The sequence below is a fragment of the Oncorhynchus mykiss genome, chromosome 4, assembly GCF_057628025.1.
Source record: "Oncorhynchus mykiss isolate SJ-2025 chromosome 4, ASM5762802v1, whole genome shotgun sequence".
Classification (NCBI taxonomy): domain Eukaryota; kingdom Metazoa; phylum Chordata; class Actinopteri; order Salmoniformes; family Salmonidae; genus Oncorhynchus; species Oncorhynchus mykiss.
The window spans coordinates 39,303,091-39,318,266 of NC_143025.1; positions in this window are offsets into that span (position 1 = coordinate 39,303,091).

Sequence of the window (15,176 nt, forward strand, 5' to 3'; positions counted from 1 at the left end):
CAAGCATGTGGCTGTAAGAATGTGTGTGACACTGATCATTTTCAAGCCAGAGCAAAACAACACGTATGCCAGACTCCAGATAGAGCAGAGTTTTTTTTTCTTCTGTCACTGTGGTCTAAGAGTCAAATATGTGTGTGTGTGTGTGTGTGTGTGTGTGTGAGGGACTGGGAGGAAGGCCAGGCAGAGTTACGGTTTGGCCTAAGAGACGAAGCAATACCGCGGGCTTTCCACACACAGTACATCCAAAACAAAGCTCTGTCTGTAACTATCGAGCTATTCTCCACTGTTCTGGATTGTGGTCCTCTCTCCCCTAGGAGTACTACGTCAACATTGTAAACATTTCTTGCAGAGGGAGTCCAAAAGGCCCCTCTGGTGTTGATTTGTGTTCATTTTAGATGAATGTTGGATCCCCTGCTTTTTTGGTCAGCATCTGTGATGGAATCCCCCCCCCCCCCGTCCTGATGTTGTCTAGCCCTGTACTGAAGCTCTTTTCCCCACTGTGTCTATGCTCTTTTACTGCCTCACAACAATCTGGGTACAATGGGTAATACCCACCGCTGTGGTTGGAGTCTGATGGTTAGATTCCCTGGGCCAACACTTGCTGACACGCAGACGTCAACACAATCCACATGTGTTTAGCCTGGAGCTTTAACAGTGTGCGGGCCTTCTTGTTCTGTACTAGCATTCTTTATTAGCCCAGCACCTATGTTTTTTAAGGATGTGCGCATGACCACAAACTTTTCTATAGTCTGTAGTTATACCACACATTATCAGATTCAGACACAACCACTCAGTCTCCAGATAGTTAAAATAAAAGGCCCTGAAACTACACCAGAATCAGACAGGGTCAGGCATCAAAGTGGCCCGTCACGGCTGTATCACCGCCTGGTACGGCAACGGCACTGGCTGCAACCGCAGAGCTCTCCAGAGGGTGGTGCGGTCTGCCCAACGCATCACCGGGGGTACACTGCCTGCCCTCCAGGACATCTACAGCACCATTGTCACAGGAAGGCCAACAAGATTATCAAGGACCTCAGCCACCCGAGCCACGGCATGTTCACCCTGCTAGCAGGCGGAGACAGTACAGGTGCATCAAATCTAGGGCAGAGAGAATGAAAAACATCTTCTGTCTCCCGGCCATCAGACATCACTAGCCTACCTCCGCCCAGTACCCTGTCCTGCACCTTAGACACTGTCACTAGTTGGCTACCACCCGGTGCTATACCCTGAACCTTAGAAACTGCTGCCCTAGGTACATAGATTCATTGAACACTGGAAGCCTAGTGGTTAGGGCATTGGGCCAGTAACCTAAAGGTTGCTGGATTGAATCTCTGAGCTAACAAGGTTAACATCTGTCATTCTGCCCCTGAGCAAGGTAGTTAACCCACTGGGCGCCGTGGATGTCGATTGTGGCAGCCCCCTGTACCTCTCTGATTCAGAGGGCTTGGGTTAAATGCGGAAGACACATTTTAGTTGAATGCATTCAGTTGTACAACTGACCAGGTATCCCACTTTAATAATGTTTCCATAATGTTCATTGTTCTGAAATCGTTTCTGTAGTTAGATACAGATATGATAAGCATTTCTGCAACATTCTGACATTTCATTTGATCTGAGAAATTAAGCTTATTGATTACTCACTTTATATGTACATACTGTATTCTCAACATAGCTCATCCTATATAACAACTGTACGTACCTTTTTCCTACATAAAAAGTGTCCATACTGTCTATGCACGCCACATATTTATCATTACTGGTTCTGATATTGTTCGGATATATCTTAATTGCTTCCTTCTATTTTGTGTATTACTATTGTGCTGACATTTACTGCACTGCTAGAAACACATGCACTTCGCTGCACCTGCTTTAACATCTGCTGATCTGTGTACGTGACAAATCAACTTGGATTTGATCAGTGACTGAAAAGGCTGCATACGCTCTGTTTGTCTATAATGTGGCGTACATTCAGCCCCGTTTACATACACAGATCACAAGCTCACCCTTGTCATCCCCCTAGGCATAATCCAGATGAAAATGTGATTTATAAACACAGTCAAAGAGCAATACACAGAGGTGCTTATCAGAGCTGATACAGTCTGTTCACTAAAAGCTACTCTCAAAAGGATTAAACAGTCTAGTGACGCTATTACTGTAACCTCAATTCATATGTTCTGTAGGGCTAGAGGAAGGCTATAGTGCAGTATCGCTCTATCAATTCACTTTTCTGAGGTGGAAGGTCAATTCAGTTTGGTGGAGTGTAATGATGAACCCTTATAGTATGTAGCTATGGCATTGAGTGTCATGGTTGCCATGGCACCGTAAAAAGAGAAGCCTAAGCAGAAAGCTCTGTAAATATTTGAGTGATTAAGTGATTTTTAAAAATGTTTTTGATAACTTGTTAAGGGGTTGAGCTACAATATGTAAGGGATGTATGTGGTGAAGAAGTCCAGGTGTGTGCAATGATGGTTGCCAGGTGTGCACAATGTGGGTTGCTAGGACAGGTGGTTAGTAGACCGGGGGACCAGGAACCACTGTCCTGAGGAGGAAAACATGAAGAGGGTGAGATGTTGGGGAGTTCTAAAGGTTACCTCATTCACCCTCCGGAGAACCTTGAAGGGCTCCACAAACCTGGTGCTCAGCTTCCTGCAGGGCAAGCGGAGCGGGAGGTTCCTGGTGGAGAGCCAGACGTGAACACCAGGATGGAACACTGGAGCCTCACTGCGATGGCGGTCCACCTGATCCTTCTGACTGCAGATGACGCTCTGGAGCCTCATGTGGGCGGAGTGGATGTGAGTCAGACCGATGGAGGAGTGACGAAGAGAGTTCTGGATGTATTTCGCCCAAGGAAGGAACCGGGCCCACTCCCCCTGCTGGACCTGGCAGTGACTCTTTAGGAACCTCCCCAGCTCTTGGTTGGTCGTCTCCACCTGCCCGTTAGACTGAGGCTGGTACACGGATGTGAGGCTGACCATGGCCCCCAGCTTCTCCATAAAGAATTTCCAGACCCGCAACATGAATTGGGACCACGGTCGGGAACTATGTCTTACAGAAGGCGATAGTGCCGGATGACCTGCTGGAATATTGCGTCAGCAATCAAAAATTAGGTAGGTAGACCAGAGAGAGGGATAAAACGGCAGGATTTGGAGAATCTGTCAACAACAACTAGAATAGTGGTAAAACCGTCAGAAAGGGGACGATTCATTATAAAGTCTATGGACAGATGTGACCAAGGCCGCTGAGTCACAGAAAGGGGAAGTAGTTTACCGTTTACCTGCTGGAGCGTGTTGGGGAGATTAGGATAGAGTACATACCGAACATGAATTGACATAGTGGGCGACATCCTGCACCAAGGTGGGCTACCAGTATGGATTGGATGGTGCAGGGGATACCTGGGTGTCCAGCGGGGAGGATGTGTGTACCCAGGTCAACAGTCGATCTCTCACCCCTATGGGGACATAGATACGCTATGGAGGGTAGGTGGCAGGAGCGGGTTCCCTCTCCAAAGCCAGGTAGATGGCCACATGTACATCCCAAAACACAAGGCCAATAATACGGGAGGACCACTTGATGGGCTGGAGGACACTCACAGGGCCCTCCACCGACATGGAACCACAGGGTGCTTGAAAGCATGTCCTCTGCATCCTGGCCCCAGGCAGGGATTCTCATCTTTGACCAGAAAATGGTGGGGTTATGAAATTGGAGCCACAGGAGGGTGAGGTTGATCTTGTGTGTGGGTGTGGTGATGATGAAGGGAAGGCTTTCCTGGTGCTTGGGTTCCACGGTGAGGGTGAGTGGTGCTGTGACGTGAGTAATTGTGCCAGATCCCAATGGTCGCATATCCAGGGCTTGGACAGGAAAGGAGCGGAGAGCGGGTATGAGGTTAAGTTCAGGGAGGAGGCGAGGGCCTGGTCGATAAAGTTCCCCGCGGCACCAGATTCCACTATCGCTGTAGCGACAAACACTTGAGAGACAGTCGGCCAGTGAAATGGGAACCAGAAAGTGTTTGGTGGAAAACGATGATAATGGAATACTCATGCCTACCCTGGGAGACGGAAGGTCACGGGGCCGCCCCTCTGCTCAAGTGGACCTCGGGTTAGGACGCACCAAACACCACTGAAGGATCACCTGGCCGCAATAGGGACTGAGCCAAAGCTGTCTCTGGCGACGCCGCTCTGCTGCAAAAAGGTGTTTGGCCCCTACCTCCATGGGTTCAGGCTCTGCCAAAGGAGGGAGGTGAGTGGCGAGGTGGACACCGACCCTCCCGAAGAAGGTTATCCAAACGGATGGCCATCGAGATGAGAGAGTCCAAGGATATATTGTCATCCCGACATGCCAACTCCATCTGGACCTCTTTGCGCAGTCCACTGCGGAATAGAGTGCGGAGCGCTGGGTCATTCCATCCGCTGGAGGCTGCCACAGTCCGAAAGGTAAGGGTGTACTCCGCAGCGGTGTGGGCACCTTGCTGAAGTTGGAAAAGTTGCTCATCTCCCTCTCTGCCCTCTGGAGGATGGTTGAAGACCACCCTGAACAGAGCCCTGAACATCTTATAGGAACCCAGATCCTCCTCTCCCCTCTCCCAGATGGCCGTAGCCCACTCCAACACCTGTCCGGTCAGCAGGGAAATGACCGTGGCAACTTTGGACCTCTCGGTGGTGGGGCCTACCATCTCTGATAGGTGAAATAGAGGGAGCACTGAAGTAGAAAGCTACCGCATTTCGATGGAGTGCCGTCATACTTCTCCAGAAAGGACACTGGGGCATCGCTGACTTGGGTGGACAGCTGGGTAGGCCGGGGGACTGGCTCACTGTGACGACCATTGGTAGGAAGCCCTCTGTCAGAGGTATGGAGAACCTCGCTGGTGGTGTCGAGGCGGTGGAGAACGAGAAGGAACTCCTTCATAGTCGTACCCAGTAGAGCCAGCTGGTCGTAGTGTTGGTAGAGTAGATGACCCTGTTCCTCGACCGTCTGGAAGAGGGCATAATCATTTGTTGCTTCCATTGTTCCTTGAGGCAGTATTTTATAAGAAGATGCAGGGAGTCAGGAAGCAGGTACAGATGGTGAGTTTAATCATAACGAACATGGAGTGTTACAAAACAAGAGCAGCATTTGGACATGAAAACAGAACCAATACTGCCTGATGACTGAGGTTGGTGAGGGCTATATGAAGGGAGATTAATCAGGGTGGTGATGAAGTCCAGGTGTACTTAACGATAGGGAGCAGATGTGCTCAATGATGGTTGCCAGGTGTGTGCAATGTGGGTTGCCAGGATCAGTGGTTAGTAGTGTGAGTGCTGGAGGGAAGGAGCAAGGAGCAGGAGTAGGGGGGATAGTTTCTCATCTTTTGGTTGCTAGAGATGCGACCCAGTCGTCCGTTCGATTAGTTCGATATTTACGGACGCGACCCAGTTGTTGCTCGCAAGGTTCTTGTCCCTTGCTTGCTAGCTATCCAACTAGCTATGGCTGACACACTCACAACCTCTGAAACCAGAATAACAGCAAAGTAGCGTCATTTTCATTTGTATAAGCTGTTTACTATTGACATTCATTTGGATACATCCATAACAATGAGCTGATGATGCCTGATTTTGCATGTCATAGCTAGAAAAGTTTGCCTTCTCGTCAGGACAATGTTCATTACGAGGAGATCACATTGCATATCGAACACTAGTGTGAGGATCGACGCTGGAAACAGGAAGCAGGTACAGGGAGAACATTTAATAAATTACGTACATGAAACGGGACAGGAACAGCGTCTGGACTGGATACAAAGTAACGAAATCATTGCAGACAAGGGAACAAACAGAGGAGACAGACAGATAATGGGGAGGCAATCAAATAATGACAGAGTTCAGGTGGGTCAAATGAGGTGCAGGTACGCGTAACGAAGGGGACAGGTGTGCGTAATGATAGGCAGTCTGGCTCCCTCAAGCACCAGAGAGGGAGAGTGGGAGCAGGCATGACAGCTAGGCTAACATAAAAAATTAGCTAAACAAGTTTGATGCTAGCAAACCAGCCAATATGGCAACCAAATTAAAAAATACCTGGTCCAACTAGAAACATGGGTAGAATTAAGAGCATAGCGTCGGTTGTGTCAAGACTGTAACAGTAAGGACAAGAGAAATTCATGTTCATCACATTTGGTCATCAGATGCTAAAAAAAAAAACGTCTCTGCAAAAACAAATCAACGCTAGCTAGCTAGCTACGTTTTTCCTCGTTGGACCTGCGTTTATCAAACATAAAATATATTTTGATATGTTTAACACATTTTTGGTTACTACATGATTCCATATGTGTTATTTCATAATTTTGATGTCTTCTATATTATTCTACGAAGTAGAAAATAGTTTTAAAAAATAAAGACAAACCCTGGAAAAAATAGGTCTCCAAACTGTTGACCAGTACTGTACATCTTCAGTGTCATTCAGTCTATTTCTTCATCCTTTGCGGCTGCTCAAATGGACTTCTTCCCTTCTCTCCCTTCATTGGCTGCTCTCTCAAGCTACCAGCTCTCACAGTTTTCCTCAGAATTAGATGTTCATCCATGTTTCTCAAACGTCAAATTTCAAAGTTGTTCCAAACGTCAATTTTCAGTGTTTATGGTTACGTTTAGGCATTAACTGTACATTTTTAAGGTTAGGGTTAAGTTCAAGCATTAACTCCAAATTCTTTAAGGTTAAGAATCAACTCCAAAGATTAAGGTTTGGAATAGGCTTAAATCAAAAATATCAAAAACTACTTGGAATCAGAGGGAGGTACTTACTTTGGTCACATTACTAATCTTGTGTATGGTTCCTAGAAACAAGGGGTGGCTCAACTAGCCTTTTGGCTAAACTTATCCCACTCTCCCCTATGAGTATAAAACTCAAATATTGGTATTTCATATGAGCTTGGTTACTGACAATAGTCTACTAGGTTGTAAGACATTTTTGCATTTTATTATCAGATGCCCAGTATTGTATGTTTACTTATCAGGTGTCCAGTGTATAATGTTTGGTTTGACTCCAGGTGCCAAACACTCATAATCTATTCTGAGCAGCAAGCAAACAGAACATGATTGTACACAGTAACAGATATCGACTCAGTTACCATGGTAATGATGATCCCAGGTTATACATATTAGAATGTTAGTGGCTGTAATGTGTGTGTATTGACTTTGTGCTACTAATAAACAAGACAATGCTGTCATGCCCAAATGCACAAAATACTGTATTCCCTATCCTAGTAAAGTACAGTTAAAGGAAATGGAGTTGTCTTCATTCTTGCCTCCTGAATGGTCTTATCAGTGACGTTGCCAACAGGTCGTCAGAAATGTTCACACCAACCATCATTCTATGAACCTGTAGCAGCTCGTCATGGAAGATATTATCATCTCTGTCATAGGGGAAGCGTTTAACCAGTAGCCTTTCAGCATCGGGTTGCATACAGTATTTCCCACATTCCAGATTAGAAATCCAGGCTGTGTTTCAAACACATAAAAGACACACCCTCCTCCACTTACTCTCACCTTATGCCCTTTGGGGAATCCCCGGGGCCATCTTTGCCGTTAGTCCAAACAATTAGCCAAGCAAGGGAAGTTGGCAAAGTAAGCCCCTCAGTCCTCGTTTGCGATCGAGTGTGCGAGTGTACAATTATTTTCACTCCGGGGCCTGAAAGCCCCCATATTTCGTTTCACGATGATTGTACATCTGCTAAGAAAAGTCAGACAAAATTGAAAACCAACATCAATATGGAGAACTCAACATACAAGTGTAAGGAAAAAGTAATGTAAATGAGTTCTAAATTGTGCTACTAATGCACATGACGGCAAAAACACGTATCGTAAAAGTAATGATGAGAGGGAATCTGATGACGGACCTTTGGTTGGTGGATGATCATTGGAAATCAGAAACAAACGGTGAGTGACGATTGAGAGACAAGGGGGGAGTTAACATAGAAATACTCCTAGACGTATACCTATTGGTTGAATGAACGGAAAGGGATTATTTCACGAGTAAGTTATTCAGGAAGCGTGGTGGAATTGCCTTAGTGCGCCATGCTCATAGGCTGAAGTTAATAGGTGAAGGACATTCTGCACGCTTGCTAATAGTGAAGGAGGAGAGACGTGATGCTATGCTGACGAGGTCACAATAATACTACCATGTAAATGCCTGCTAAGCTGATTAGGCAATGTTAGACACTACCATAAAAATACCTGCTATGCTGATGAGATAGCAATATACACTACCATAAAAATACATGTGCGATAGGAAGTGATGTGAATTATATTGTGCTTACTAGATACAATTAAAAGTGACGAGCCATTCAGAACAGGCTTACTGATTGAACTTCCGTAAACTACATTTATTGCATTCATCTTAAGATAGCTGGGTGAGACAACCACATATCGCAGTCAAATATACAGGATACGAACATTCCATTCCATCCAAACAATGGATATATAGCATTTTGCAACAAACCTCATTTTAATGCACATCTAAAATCTATTCGTAAAAAAAATCTAAGAACAGTGATATTTTACACACATTAAGGTAAGCAACCATTTCTGATGAAAAAACACAAATGTGAAAAATGTGTGTGTATATAGCTTTTTGGAACTAAACTCTTCATATATATTCTTACAGTGGGTCTTGTCTCAGTCTGTAATACAAGTTAAACCATTAGGAAAATATCTGGTATTTATATATGATCTGACATGTTTGATGATCATGTGCTCCTACACTAAGAATCTGTTTCCTCCATTTGGGGTGGGCTAATTTGAGAAGAAATCCACAACTAGGAGGGAAACACTGACTCGTTGGCATGCCATGACTTAGTACCAGCCAACCCATCTGTTAAATACCATACATAACGGGACACCCAACATCTAACCATGGACAGTCTATTACTTTACTTACAGGCATGCACATTCTATTTCTTACCATAGGCCCAGACAGAGAGAGAGAGAGACAAAGGAGACGATAGGGATTTAAATGATGCAGTCATGGGTCTGTAAGGCAAAACATAAATTTGGAGGCCAGTTTTGGCATAGTCCCCCCTCCTCATCCCCAGGATTGAGTTATGGCCATTGTATCCCCCTTCCAGTCCTTATCGTACCATGGCCCTTGAGTAGACGAGCACTAAATGTGCATGTTGGCACTGGACATGTATTTCCAGCAAGTCATTGTGGTGGAAAGCAGGATGAAAAAAACTGGAGGAGGAGAAAGAAAAACACAGTTTTAAAGTGAAGGGGGTGGAGTGGGGGGATGGAAATAGGGACGGGTGGGTGGAAGTGTGGCCAGTGACGTGTGGTGAGGTCAGCGGCTGGGTAAGGACTGGCTATTATCAAAGCCAGATTTACTCACAAATAAACCTTGATGAAGCCCAAGTTCACCATACAACATATAGCTCCAACAACCAGAGTGACATTGGTTATTAACCAAAATTGACAAAACCATTTTCACCAAATGTAAATACAAATGTAGCCAAGGTACACAAGCGATAGTCTCCGATGGCGGCATATTCAAATTACATCCGATAAAACGACACACTGCTCAACTCAGCTCAGCCATAGACCGATGTAGCATCAGCAGTTACAAGTGAAATGTGGCACTAAAATACCAATATTGGCACATTTCATCAGAATAATTTGCAACACAAACTCCATAGTCTTTCACAATGGATTACCAATTCTTCCAATGCACAGCGTGCGCAAACACACACACACACATAATAATATTATTATGTGAAATATTATTACACACACATATAAAATAAACAGGTTTCTAACGAAATGTCCATATCAACAATCTAAATGACTGAAAAATGCAGTTCAAAACAAAACTCTAGCTTGATAAATCAAATGCACTCAAATGGATGTTGTCTATTCTCATGATTCAACAGTAGCCCAACCTGCAAATTGCAAAGGAAAATAAATTTAGTCCTACCTTGTAAATTCAGTACATATGTCTGTCCTTCAACATGGAAAATAGTTGGAGGTGCAATAGTGTCCATCTGTCAGGTAACATGTTGTTTTTGTTAGCTAGCTAGCTTTGTTCAGTTCAGGGGAAGATGCGAGTGCCAAATTATGTAGATGTGACCGATGTAGATTGTCTCTGCGTTGTGTTTTGATCGGCTTACATATGACCAAAGGATCAAGGTTGCTGTTGATCTTTTATTCTCTGATAATGACAGGAAATTGTATATTGTGATATGTACACTACCGTTCAAAAGTTTGGGGTCACTTAGAAATGTCCTTGTTATTGAAAGAAAAGCAAAACAAAATGTCCATTAAAATAACATCAAATTTATCATAAACACAGTGTAGACACTGTTAATGTTGTAAATGACTATTGTAACTGGAAACAGCTGATTTTTTTATGGAATATCTACATAGGCGTACAGAGAAACTGAAGATCTCGTACAACACTGTGTACTACTCCCTTCACAGAACAGCGAAACACTGGCTCTAACAAGAATAGAAAGAGGAGTGGGAGGCCCTAGTGCACAACTGAGCAAGAGGACAAGTACATTAGAGTGTCTAGTTTGAGAAACAGACGCCTCACAAGTCCTCAACTGGCAGCTTCGTTAAATAGTACCCGCAAAACACCAGTTTCAACGTCAACAGTGAAGAGGTCACTCCGGGATGCTGGCCTTCTAGGCAGAGTTCTGTCCAGTGTCTGTGTTCTTTTTCCCAACTGAATCTTTTCTTTTTATTGGCCAGTTTAAGATATGGACTTTTCTTTTCAACTCAGCTGTGCTAACATAATGGCAAAAGGGTTTTCTAATGATCAATTAGCCTTTTAAAATGATACATTTTAAATTAGCCAACACAACGTCCTATTGGAACTGATGGTTGCTGATAAATGGGCCTCTGTACACCTTTGTAGATATTCCATTCAAAATCAACCATTTCCAGCTACAATAGTCATTTACAACATTAACAATGTCTACACTGTATTTCTGATCAATTCTATGTTATTTTAATGGACAAAAAAATTGCTTTTCTTTCATACCTATATAACACCCACGACTGCGTGGCCACGCACGCCTCCAACTCAATCATCAAGTTTGCGGACGACACAACAGTGGTAGGCTTGATTACCAACAACGATGAGACGGCCTACAGGGAGGAGGTGAGGGCCCTCGGAGTGTGGTGTCAGGAAAACAACCTCACACTCAACGTCAACAAAACTAAGGAGATGATTGTGGACTTCAGGAAACAGCAGAGGGAACACCCCCCTATCCACATCGATGGAACAGTAGTGGAGAGGGTAGCAAGTTTTAAGTTCCTCGGCATACACATCACAGACAAACTGAATTGGTCCACTCACACAGACAGCATCGTGAAGAAGGCGCAGCAGCGCCTCTTCAACCTCAGGAGGCTGAAGAAATTCGGCTTGTCACCAAAAGCACTCACAAACTTCTACAGATGCACAATCGAGAGCATCCTGGCGGGCTCTATCACCGCCTGGTATGGCAACTGCACCGCCCTCAACCGTAAGGCTCTCCAGAGGGTAGTGAGGTCTGCACAACGCATCACCGGGGGCAAACTACCTGCCCTCCAGGACACCTACACCACCCGATGTCACAGGAAGGCCATAAAGATCATCAAGGACATCAACCACCCGAGCCACTGCCTGTTCACCCCGCTATCATCCAGAAGGCGAGGTCAGTACAGGTGCATCAAAGCTGGGACCGAGAGACTGAAAAACAGCTTCTATCTCAAGGCCATCAGACTGTTAAACAGCCACCACTAACACTGAGTGGCTGCTGCCAACACACTGACACTGACTCAACTCCAGCCACTTTAATAATGGGAATTGATGGGAAATGATGTAAATATATCACTAGCCACTTTAAACAATGCTACCTTATATAAATGTTACTTACCCTACATTATTCATCTCATATGCATACGTATATACTGTACTCTATATCATCGACGGTATCCTTATGTAATACATGTATCACTAGCCACTTTATACTATACTATGCCACTTTGTTTACATACTCATCTCATTTGTACATACTGTACCCGATACCATCTACTGTATCTTGCCTATACTGCTCTGTACCATCACTCATTCATATATCCTTATGTACATATTCTTTATCCCCTTACACTGTGTACAAGACAGTAGTTTTGGAATTGTTAGTTAGATTACTTGTTATTACTGCATTGTCGGAACTAGAAGCACAAGCATTTCGCTACACTCGCATTAACATCTGCTAACCATGTGTATGTGACAAATAAAATTTGATTTGATTTGAACAAGGACATTTCTAAGTGACCCCAAACTTTTGAACGGTAGTGTACATATCACAATATATTAGTGGGAGACCATTATAATACACTGTCAGTGAACATATAAACTCATTAGAAGTGTTTTAACGTATACAATTGATAATGATTTCCATGGGACAGTTTTACAGTAACCTAACTCTTCCGCATACAGTTGAAGTCAGAAGTTTACATACACCTTAGCCAAATACATTTAAACTCAGTTTTTTCTGACATTTAATCCCAGTAAAACTGCCCTGTTTTAGGTCAGTTAGGCTCACCACTATATATTAAGAATGTGACATGTCAGAATAATAGTAGAGAGAATTATTTATTTCAGCTTTTATTTCTTTCATCACATTCCCAGTGGGACAGAAGTTCACATACACTCAATTAGTATTTGGTAGCATTGCCTTTAAATTGTTTAACTTGGGACAAACGTTTCGGGTAGCCTTCCACAAGCTTCCCACAATAAGTGGGGTGAATTTTGTCCCATTCCCCCTGACAGAGTTGGTGTAACTGAGTCAGGTTTGTAGGCCTTGCTCACACACACTTTTTCAGTTCTGCCCACTATTTTCTTATGGTATTGAGGTCAGGGCTTTGTGATGGCCACTCCAATACCTTGACTTTGTTGTCCTTAAGCCATTTTGCCACAACTTTGGAAGTATGCTTGGGGTCATTGTCCATTTGGAAGACCCATTTACGACCAAGCTTTAACATTACTGATGTTGCTTCAACATATTCACATAATTTTCCTTCCTCCTGTTGCCATCTATTCTGGGAAGTGCACCAGTCCCTCCTGCAGCAAAGCACCCCCACAACATGATGCTGCCACCCCCCTGCTTCACGGTTGGGAGGGTGTTCTTTGGGTTGCAAGCCTCCCCCTTTTTCCTCCAAACATAACGATGGTCATTATGGCCAAACAGTTCTATTTTTGTTTCATCAGACCAGAGGACATTTCTCCAAAAAGTACAATCTTTGTCCCCATGTGCGGTTGCAAATCGTAGTCTGGCTTTTTTATGATGCTTTTGGAGTAAGCTTCGTCCTTGCTGAGCGGCCTTTCAGGTTATGTCGATATAGGACTCGATTTACTGTGGATATAGATACTTTTGTACCTGTTTCCTCCAGGATCTTCACAAGGTCCATTGCTGTTGTTCTGGGATTGATTTGCACTTTTCGCACCAAAGTACGTTCATCTCTAGGACAGAAAGCGTCTCCTTCCTGAGCAGTATGACGGCTGCGTGGTCCCATGGTGTTTATACTTGCGTACTGTTGTTTGTACAGATGAACGTTGAACCTTCAGGCGTTTGGAAATTGCTCCCAAGGATGAACCAGACTTGTGGAGGTCTACATTTTTTGGGGGGCTGATTTCTTTTGATTTTCCCATGATGTCAAGCAAAGAGGCACTGAGTTTGAAGGTAGGCCTTGAAATACATCCACAGGTACACCTCCAATTGACTCAAATTATGTCAATTAGCCCATCAGAATCTTCTAAAGCAACAACATAATTTTCTAGAATTTTCCAAACTGTTTAAAGGCATGTCAACTTAGTGTATGTTAACTTTTCACCCACTGGAATTGTGATACAGTGAATTATAAGTGAAATAATTTGTCTGAAAACAATTATTGGAAAAATGACTTGTGTCATGCACAAAGTAGATGTCCTAACCGACTTAGTAACACTATAGTTTGTTAACATTTGTGGAGTGGTTGAAAAACGAGTTTTAATGACTCGTTTTTTTGAATGACCTAAGTGTATATAAACTTCCGACTTCAACTGTAGATACAGTAGACAGGGAAGAGGTAAGGGGGCCAGGGGATGTTGAGTGTGAGACATTAAAAATACACTTACGACAACACATGGAATGTACACTAATATCAGACATGGGAACTTTTCAGATTTTGTGTAATTATATAAGATGAAATGTAACACTCATCACATGGACATGGCCAAATATGCACAGCTTACCCCAGGGCAATACCCACACAACATATTGAGGCAATACGCACGCACAAAATATGACATCTGTCTTCAATGAAGCTACTTCAAACTGGGCAAAGCTGAACCTGTCCATTAACAGTGACTGGGATGGAATCGGGAAAGGCAGTGCACATCAAGGATTTCGATGGCTTTGATGGATGGAAAGGCATGGATACCCTGGTTCCTTTCCTGAGGTTTTGATGCAGTTTTAGGAAGTTATTTGACTTTTAAGCGTGTATAATTATTTCGCAACAGCTTTTTTTTTTTTATTAGACTATCACAGGGTAAGCACTGCCTACCCTGCCTGCCCGTCACGGAGTCTCGCTGAGGTCTTCAAGTGAAAACTCATCTGAAACATATTAAAAGGCTGCTCTGATAGGAGTGCTGAGTGGTACAGAACTGGAGCCACGCAAGCAAAGACATCACACAGAGACAGACACCCTAGAAACATGGAACTAAGACCGCTAACAAGGAAGTAAAGGCATGAGTATACAGAATTCAAAACATCACGAAGGGAAATCCTAACTTAATTCAATTGAAAACACTCCTTCCTAAATTGATTTGTTACACTAATCTCGTGCCATGACATGCAGAATAGATCTGATAACATTCACAATGCCTATGCAATACACAAACCTTATCTGGTATCCATTATCTAACAAATACAGTGCATTATATGACTAATGGCGACAGGGTAGAATGGGATGGGATGGGAGAGGGTGATGGGGTGAGACAATTACTATTCATTTCTTTTACATGTTTGATTCTTACATACAACAGATAGGTGCAGTGAAATGTGTGGTTTTCCCTTGATGAAAAATAAGGGGATAGCCTAGTAAAGAACAGCCCCTTGAGACACCTCCATCCTCATCTAAATCTAGCAGAGCAGCTGTGCACAGCAGCCAGTTGCAAACACACATATGTGCACACAC